The sequence below is a fragment of the Grammomys surdaster genome, unplaced genomic scaffold, assembly GCF_004785775.1.
Source record: "Grammomys surdaster isolate TR1022 unplaced genomic scaffold, NIH_TR_1.0 170, whole genome shotgun sequence".
In the NCBI taxonomy this organism is placed as follows: Eukaryota; Metazoa; Chordata; class Mammalia; order Rodentia; family Muridae; genus Grammomys; species Grammomys surdaster.
This window is the reverse complement of record NW_021604618.1, coordinates 7,338,130-7,347,403: the sequence shown is the minus strand read 5'-3', so window position 1 is coordinate 7,347,403 and position 9,274 is coordinate 7,338,130.

Genomic DNA, 9,274 nt, shown 5'->3' with positions numbered 1-9,274 from the left:
TGCTGCTGCTCCGGCTGCTGCTGCTGCTGCTGCTGCTGCTGCTGCTGCTGCTGCTGCTGCTGCTGCTGTTTCTCCTCATCCTCATCCTCGCCCCAGTCCTCCTCCTCCTCCTCCTGCTGCTGCTGCTATTTGCTGTTGCTGGTTGGAGATATCCTGATGATGAAGACCAAACTTGCCCCAAGGAACTCAATGTCCCTATTCATCAGGAAGATGTCTAACGATAATGATGCCCCCTTTCCCTTCTAGTCTTTTTTCTCTACTACCTAGTGTTGGGGAGTTGGAAGGGATTGGGTGAAGTTGGTTAGTAGAATAAGGAAATCCAATAAAGTAGCCAAAGTCTGGTTACAAGAAATGTTTTCAAGTATGCCAAGCGTTGACATTTCTTCGTCTAGTTGCAAAGCTAGTAATTAGACTAACTTAGTATCAAGCTTTGTGGGGTAGGACTTTAAACATCTATCAGCAACATAGCTTGTAACTATGCAAACACTGAGCTTTCTGACTGCTGGCACAAACACTTTGAGAACCCCTAACCTGTCTGGCCAGCACACACAGAAAAGGAAAGCCCTGTGGTGGATGTAGTCATGTGGACACTCATTGATTAGGGCCTCTTTTGTTTTTCTGGCAATGGGTAGAGGAGTTAGAGACAGACTTCTATGAGATACTTAATTCACTGAACTATAACATGTTTCTATAGGTTGAGTGAGACATGGGACCAGCTGGGCACAGTAGAGAGTGTGCTGGGACAAACTGAAGATACCAAGATTGTTGAGCCAAAGTATAGACTGTATTATTATTGACCAGTTTCTAATTGAGAGAAAATGAGTTGACCCTAAAATTCACCCAAAGGCTAGCTTTACACAGATTAGCCAAGAGGCCTTCTCACCTGTGTCCCAGGTCCTGATATCATACCTGATGTCTTTGCAGATGGTGTGACTTCTAGTGAATTCTGTATTTGCATAAGCTAATGCATAAAGTGATTCTTCTACACCTGAGACCAGGACAAAACCTGATACTTTAACTGCTGTCTACTGCCTAAACAAAGATCATTATCTGCAGGTGGTGTGTGCTACAAAGAGGAGTCTGCCCCACTGATATTGCAGCAGAGATTAAGGTACTCAACTATGGTATATGAGAAAATCAGGCCCTGAGAAATAGCTGAGGTGGACTGCTTGCTTGGTAAACCAACTCATTAAACAGGACGCAGCTTAGATAGTTGCTTTAAGCTAAGCTTGAGTTGGAGGTGGCATAGCCAGAAATTCACTCCATCTTCACGACACACTTCTTCAAGGAGTGGCCTAGGCATATCCTTTAAGGCAGTATCTCATTAGTCCTCTGACATCAGGTCCTTTCCCCTGTTGGATCTGCAACTGCTAGTACTTTCTACAGTTGTCCCTGATGTTTCTCAAATGGTTCCCGGCTTCTGTCCTCATTGCCAAAGCCCAATTAAGGCAGAAGAAAGTGATTATGAATCCTGTGAACTCAAGATGAAGCACTGTTCTTCCACTATAAGGACTGGGAAAGCCAGAGTCCTAGGCACTGTCAAGTTCAGAATTGTGAGGACCGAGATGTATATTCTTTTTAAATGTGTGGCTGAACACACAAACACACACACACACACACACACACACACACACACACACACACGAGGCCCTAAATTTTTTCAAGAAAGCCCCCTTTCACTGCCCCTCCCCAACTTCTTATCAGAGGGTGCAGGGTGGACGACTGTTGGGTTGAAATTCTATAAGAAAGAGCATGTTGGATTTAAGTTTCAGGAATTTAAGCAAGTGTCCTTTAGCAAGTACTGCCCCCCTTTATATTCTTGAGTTTTTTTTATTGGATGTTTTATTTATATTTCATATGTTGTCCCCTTACCCCATCCTTCACCCACCCAGGAACCCCCGATCCCCTCACCCCCTCCTTCTTCTCTGTGGTTGTAACCACTATCTACCCCCCCCCCCACACTCCCACCTCCCCACCCTCAAGATTCCCACCCCCTGTGGCATCCAGCCTTCATGAGGTCAAGGTTCTCTTCTTCCCACTATGCCCAGCAGGGCCCTCCACTCTTACATATTCAACTGAAGCCCTGGATCCCTCCCTAAGTGCTCCCAGGCTGGTGGTTTAGACCCTGGGAGCTGTGGTTGGTTGGTATTGTTGCTCTCCTCATGGTGCCGCAAATCCTTTCAGCTCCTTCAGTCTTCACTCTAACTCCTCCATTGGGAGCCCCATTATCAGTTCAATGGCTAGTTGTGAGCATCTGCCTCTGAATATGTCAGACTCTTGAAGACCCCTGAGGAGACATCCATATCAGGTTCTTATCAGCATGCACTTCCTGACTTCCACATCAGCATCTACCTTTGGTGACTGCACATGGGATGGATACTCAGGTGGAGTGGTCTTGAAATGGCCCCTCCTTCAGTTTCTGTCCCTCACTTTGTCTCCATATTTGCTCCCTTTTGTTGCTCCTTCTAAGAAGGACCGAATCACCCCCACTTGGTCTTCCTTCTTTATGAGCTTCATGTGGCCTGTGAGTTGTATCTTGGGCATTTCAAGGTTCTGGGCTAATATCCAATAATCAGTGAGTGAATACCATGTGTGTTCTTATTCTTGAGTTTTTAAAAGCAGGATATGATGTTCAATCTTCTACTCCTTTTAAAATTCTCCTATATTAAAGATCTAGTTCTAGTTTTTATTTACGTGTCCTCTATGAATCTGTGGATGTGTGTGACTAACCTGTGCAGGTGTCCATGGAGCCAAAAAGACAAGTCATACCCTTTGGAGTTTCAGATGGTTGTGAGTCTCCAGATGTGGACTTTGGGTTTCTGTAAGAACAGAAAGTGCTCTAAACTGCTAAGCCATCCCTCCAGCCCCAGATATTCTCATATCTTAAACTAATCATTATACTCCTTTGGTTTCCTATATGTCCTCTTTCTCTTTTGCTATAGCTGATTCCTTTTCTCTCTCTTATGCTCCCCCACTAACTTAGGGTCTCTCTACATCCTTGGGAAAATTATCCCCACCCATGGCCCCAGTCATCTCTTTCATCATCCCACCAGATTCCAAATTCTAGAACAATGAGCACCCAATCTCTATTACTTTCTGACAAGACTATAGTATCTTGAAGAATGCTTGACACACAGTAGCTGTTCAATAAATAGTATTGAGTGAACAGATGCATAAGTAGACAAGTGAGTCACTGGTATGCTGAAAATTCTTACTTTTCACCCAAAGTCCAGACTCACACTTTCTAGAAGCTATTAGATATTTCCAACTTAGCATTCTATCACTGTTATGAAGTGGTATGAAGAGTCTGGTAGAATATTGAAGTTTTCTGTAAGTTTTCTGGGCTTGAACATTAGTTGGGCCCTCTTGTGAGTTGGATTACCAAAGCAGGATATGGACTTCCTTACTGGATTCCTAGCTTGATTTTTCCAATGATATAGCTCTGAGATCTTTTATTGGGGAGGGAGGTCCCAAAGAAGCAAGCTGTGTGACATTCTTCAATTGTTAAATAGACATGGAAGGAGTCTAGTAGGCACATCTGAAACAACTGGTTGCTCATTTGAGATGACAATATTATCACATTCATTTGGGCAAATGTGTCCTTGTATTGATTGCACAGAATAGTATAATTCTAGGTCAAGTTTAGACATGGGAGAATAATGAGCTCATAGCCATGAAGTCTTGATCTTATCAGGGCTTCCAGATCTGTCTCTTGGTTGCCTCCTCTTGCTGCTCCTGCAGATTCTTTATATGCCCATAAAACCTGGCTGTGAATTTCAAAGTTGGAGGATGTCCTTAGTTGCTAGGTGTGTGGTCCATTGAAGACTTATGTGGCTTGCAATAATTAATCAGAAGAAGGATTGTCTTAGAGAGATATTTGGAGACTGATGGCATCTCCTGTCTGATTCATCCTGTCTACCCAACTGCTTCATATCTGTTCTGCAGTATGTGCCCTGTGATGGGTATTACCATGACTCCAAGACTTTCAACATTTTGTGTCCATGGATGTATCTGTTCTCCATACTTCTATAGCTGGCTGATTTGACCCAAATTTTCTCAAATCCCTGCCCAAGGCAGATTATAGTATAGCTTCTGTCTACTTTTGGCTTGCATCCCTACACCAAAATGCCCTGTCCATGAACAAAGCCCAGGTTTGCTCTTCCTCCATCAGTCAGTCCTAAGAATTCCCCCAAGTGGCCATTAGGAGCTAAGAGAGAAGGGTGTTGGTGTAATAATTATGAATGATGTGGACGCCTGGGCTATCTGCTTTTGCAATTTGCTTATGACCTCTGGACTAGCTTGTGACTGACACCATGTACCCACTTTTGAGCGGACACTTGAATGAACCACCACTCGTTGGGTCTGATAAAATTCAGCTCTTAGCACTGAGTATTTTAGCTGCATGGCCACTTGGTATATTAAGATACACCAGAGAAACAGATAACAATAGAATATGTAAGTATCTTAATGTATACAGGTGGTACTTACAATGGTTCTACTTAACGACTTTTTAAAACTTTATGTTGATATGAAAGTGATGTGTTGCAGTTGCACTGAACCACAGCTCCCAGTAACCTGCACAATCATGAGGATGAATAACAAATACTAAATTCTATGGTATGCATTTGATAAGCTGTATGATCGTCCATACTTAATTAAAGAATTCTGTTAGTTGATTTTGCCCAAATGGGCAATTAAAGTGTTTCCAGCACATTTAAGTGGACTAATCTATGATGTCCAGCAAGTTGCATTTTCAAACTAAAATATATTTTGTTTATTTATAGTAGTTTTATCATGCACAATCTCACCACAAGTTAAGGAATATCTCTGTGCACATATAAACACAAAGAAAGAGAGGAAAGGGAGGGAGAAGAGAATTTGAGGTAAAGGAAGGGCAGGGATGGTGGAAGGAGAGATGGAGAGAAAGAGTTTTAGTGAATTGGTCCACACCACTGCAGTGTTTGGGACACCCACAGTTTGCAGGCATTAGGACAGGCTGGAGACTGGGAAAGCTGGTGTTGCAATCTGTGGTCCAAGGCAGAGTGGAGGCAGATGTCCTTCCTTCTCCAGGGACAGGACACTGGTCTTTATCTTTAAGTCTCACTGTCCTGTGTCATGGAGGAAAATTTGATTCTCTTCATCAGTTAATATCAATTTAAATATCAATCAGATCTATACTTTTAGAGTAACATCTAGACTAATCCTTGACTCAACACCTAACTACCATAGCTCTCTTGGTGTCTCCTAGGTAGGCTCTTCCTGCTAGGATCCAACAGCATGCTAGAGTTTTTGAAAGACAAGTAATTCTCTCCTGTACATAGTATGGCCTTGATCAGAAGTCTAGTAACCTACATAGTGCCTGCCACTGGGATTTGTCATAAACTATACATCATATCTTCTTCCATCATAAACTCTCAAAAATTACAGGACCTTCCACTCACTCATCTCTAATGTCACAGAGCTATTTCAGAATGCTTTCTTGCCCTGTGTTGTACCAGAAGCCAATGAACTCTTAAGATACCCAATATGTAGACCAGATCAGGACCCTCATATGTGAAATATACTCAATTCGGAAAAACGAAATCATAACAGTTTCAGAAAAATGGGCAGACCTAGAAATGATTAAGTGAAATATTCCAGACTCAGACAAATGCTACATATATCTTTCATATAAGTAACCTAGATTTAAGGGGAGGAGAGGGAGAGAGCTTAAAGGAGGTGGAGGGTAATAAAATTCATGTATCATAAAAGCATAAGGGAAGATCATTTAGGGTAGGGGAAGAGAACCAGTAGGAGGTGGGATGATGGAGGGCAGGACAGGAGGAGGAGGGACGAGGGAGAACAAAGTCAAGCAGCATATATGAAGCTGCCACAAGGAAACCCACCACCTTTTGTATATTAACTTAAATTACTAAAAGCCAAACACAAACACACACACACAAACACACACACACACTCCCTCAAAACAATAAAACACCTCAAATTAAATTAATGTAGCAAGAATTTCTAAAAGCTTTTTTTTTTTAAAAAAAAAAAAGGTAAAATAAAATCACTATGTCTCTGGGAGCATGAACAGGGAAAAAAGGAGAAGAGAGGACACTCAAGCGACAAAGCAGGAGAAGGGGACCAGCCAATGAGGAAGAAGTGTATAAATGGTATTAAATAAACATATGAAAGGCAAAGTAAAAATGCTACTAGAATTATAAGAAAAATGGAAAGAGTACACAGAACGGGGAAAGAGAGGGGTGTTTCTCCAGTTCCTGAAACTTGAAGACTGCCAGGATGTGCTTGAGGCTAGAGTGAGAGCTGAGTTCTCTGTCTTTTCTGTGCTGCTGAGCCTGAGGTGGAGAGGCTCCGGAGGTCAGCAGTGCTGTCTTCACTTTAGTGACTTCCAACTTTTCAAACCATCACCATTGGGCTCCATCACCATCAGGCTCTGGCTAGGCACATTAGGCAATGTGAGCTGGGCAGGTTCTCCCACTCTGAAGTTTTTCCAGTTCATACCAACCAAACATTAATCACCTGATGGAGATGGGTGTGAATTCCAAGTAATCCACTGGACCGTCAGTGTTCCCAAGCAACGAACCCTATGCAGACAGGTGGCTCCAACAGAATGCTGGGCTACCTGCTGACCTCATGCTCAGGGTTCTCAAACTCCAGAGTCTCATCTGAGGACATACACTCCTAGGCATCAAGGTGGTACCTTTCTCCACATAATGTATACTGGTCCATGCCTCCTGTCCCGTTTTCTTTTACTTGCTATTGTCCAGCCCTCCTACTCTCTCCAGTACTGACTCTTAGTGCTGTCTTTTACTCTAGGTTGTGTGAGGCTGAATCCAGACTTGTGTCAGTTCCCTGCACAGAGGGAGTCATGACCCCTGGCAGGAGGGGCCTCCTCCCCACACCCATTGAAGAATTCTCTGAGTTTGAAGTTTGTGGGAGTAGTGAGCTTGTCTTGTGGGTTGGATGCCAGCCTCTACTAGGGCCTTGCACCTTATTTTTGGATGACCTGTCTGCTTCCCTCCCTGAATGGGGAAGCCAGGTAGCTGAAACTGTATTGTGATTGTCTTTCTTCTTTTTAGTTTGTTGCACTTCTGGGTTTCTGTGCTGGCTGCTATCCTATCATGCTTCTGGACATGTCTGGACATGTCTGGACATGTCTGGACACTTCTTCATCAGGTCACACAGAGGCAGCATCTAGTCACCTTAACATAGAACTCACTGCAGACCTGTTTATGAGATAGGTAACATTATTTAATTCTGCTGAATTTATTGCCTTACTTTTCAACCTAGGCTGTATGGAACATTAATAAGTCAATTTTAAATGGAGTCTGCCACTTTATTTCACATAAGGTCCAAACAGGTATATTTACCTACACAGGTCCTCCAGCACTCATTTTATGTTTTTCTTAATCTTGCCCTTCAACTTTAATGCCAGCATTTCTGTTTTCTCATGTTGTTGTCAGGTCAATTTTTTAAAAATGGCTCTCAATCCTTTTGGGAATTAATGCATGCACATCATGTACATATTAATGTGATTAAATACTCCAGTGACATTCCTGAAATATCCACATAGATAAAATGCATCTGAACATTGTAAAGCAAATGGGATTGAAGACCTCCGCAGAGGGGAGACCCTCTCTCAAGTCTCAGAAAGTCGCGACCACCCAGTAATCTGCTCGAGACACCATGTACCGGAGCAATTGCGAGGTTGTTTATTAGGGCGTGACAACTAGCTGCCGGTCAATTCGTATGCCCACGCAGGAGCGGAATTGACCCTGACAGCCAGTTTGAGAGGTGTTTTTAAAAGGAAAAACCACAAACCAAGGAATGAGTAGGGAGTGAGGGGGTTGCTAGGGTGGTATAACATAAAAATAGTAGAACATTCCAAAGGAACCCAACCTACATGAGTCAGGGTCAGGTGAAAACTCTCTGTACGCTTATCTTTCTCAAGAATGTGGTCCTGCCCTGTCACTGTGGCCTTGCCCTGTCACTGCGGTTCCCAGCTTGGTTCTCAACTTGGTTCTCAGCTTGGTTCCACCTAGTTCACTTGCATTCTTTCCTAACTCTTTGCAGATAGGCCAGTTCCAGTAATGGTGACTGGTCTTTCCACATTCCTAACTTGCTTCATGCCTCAGTTTCTCCATGTCTTTATAAAGAAAGCCTAAAGAATACTTTATATGTCTAAAAAGAATTCTATATACCCAGTATCTATAATTTTTCACTCTACAGGATAGACAGGGTTAGTGAAGACACTAAAGTTTATAAAACCATGTAACGAGACCACTAGAATAAATAATATCACCAGTAAAACTGCGAGTAGAGCTAGTGCTCTTCAGTTCTCGCCACTGTCAATCATTCCTTTCCTTATGATTCCTCAAGGAAGTGCTTCCTCCTTTAAGACGTAGGTGTAGGAGGGCTTTTCCTTCTAAAAGACTCTGCTTTCATCAGATTTTAAAAACGTGGCCAAATCTGTAGCCTTCTCGGCCTCTTTGTTCTCAGACAGGTGTCTTCTATGTACCCAGGGTAGTAAACAGAAGGATTCTGGAGCTGTGGAATCATTCTTCTTATTTGCTATAAAGAATGAATTCATGCAGATTTTATTTCTGACTCTTTCTTGTTAACTGCAAGAAATCATATCCTAATTTCTTCAAATCAACATGCCTAACAAAATTATTTATGAAAACACTTACGTTCTATGTCGCACCAATTTAACAACATCATTCTTCTGTGTACACACACTGTACATAATACAAACAGAAGACCATTCTTTACAACAGGAAGGCAAGAACGAGTTCCATTTCATTCGAGGACACAGCATTTGGTTTGCCACATGACCAAGCACCGCATTAGTTAATGTTACATAATAGTTAATTAGGCACTAATGCATATCGTCACAGTAGCTATGAAAATGTTTGTAACCATGAAAAGCGAGGTCATCTTATGAAAGAAGCCATTTCAAAACAAGTCTAGAAAGAAGTGAACTTGAACACTGTGGCTGCCTTAAAGACAGTGAAGGAAATCCAAAGGCCTCTGAATTCAAGTACTGAATGACATAGTTAAAACTATTTCTAAGCCTTATGCTGTGTATGAAATCCCAGGGCTGGGTCGTGGAGATAGGAAGACTCCTGGAGCTTGCTGGCCAGTAGCCCAGCACATTCAGTAAGTTCCAGGCCCTGTCTCAAAATAAGGCTCTTGAGTAAACTCAGGGGGCTGTCCTCTGGCCTACACACACACACACACACACACACACACACACACACACACACACACA